The following is a 758-nucleotide window of genomic DNA, read 5'->3' on the forward strand; positions in this document are numbered from 1 at the left end:
TAAAAAAAACTAAATAAAAACAAACAATCAGAGTAACTTAGAGGAACAGTTACCGCAAAAGGTAGTTTGTCATGCAGATGTGATTAATATTTCTCAAATAAACAACTTATTCGAAATCCTATTGCTTAATTCGTATCATTAGTGAACCACCACCGTTTAAAAATTAGCCATCATTAGGCAGAGAAAAGAAAATGTATCATATTAGAACTATGGAATAAGTAATTACTGTAACACACGGCAACAAGCATCATCATACAACAAAAAATAATGGCAACTGTCATCATTTACTCACCCTCATGTCGCCCCAAACTTGTGTGTCTTCGGTGAAACAAACAAGATAATATTTTAAAGAAATGTCTACAGTTACCAGCAAAACTGTCAATGGACAGCAAATCAAAACTGTTCTTATTTTTTAAATAATGTTGTTACCAACATTTAAAAAAAAAAAAAACTTTTTTTGGACCCACATGATGGCAAGTAAATGATAACAGAACTTGTTTAGGTGAACTATCCCATTAAACACATTCACAGTAATCATACACACACAAAAACGCAAATTGCAAGAAAGTGCTTGTAGGCACATTAACGCAGAATTCAGATTAAGTGTGCCCATTTATCTGCTATTCTACAATGGACTTCACTTGAACATAGCTTATCCAATAAGATTTTAGATCTGGAAATATTCTTTTATAAATAAGATATGCTAAATGGACTACAAGATATGATTTGTTATCTTTGACAGATCTGGAATTCATAGC

The sequence above is a fragment of the Sinocyclocheilus grahami genome, unplaced genomic scaffold (assembly GCF_001515645.1).
Source record: "Sinocyclocheilus grahami isolate Dianchi unplaced genomic scaffold, SAMN03320097.WGS_v1.1 scaffold3004.1, whole genome shotgun sequence".
Lineage (NCBI taxonomy): Eukaryota > Metazoa > Chordata > Actinopteri > Cypriniformes > Cyprinidae > Sinocyclocheilus > Sinocyclocheilus grahami.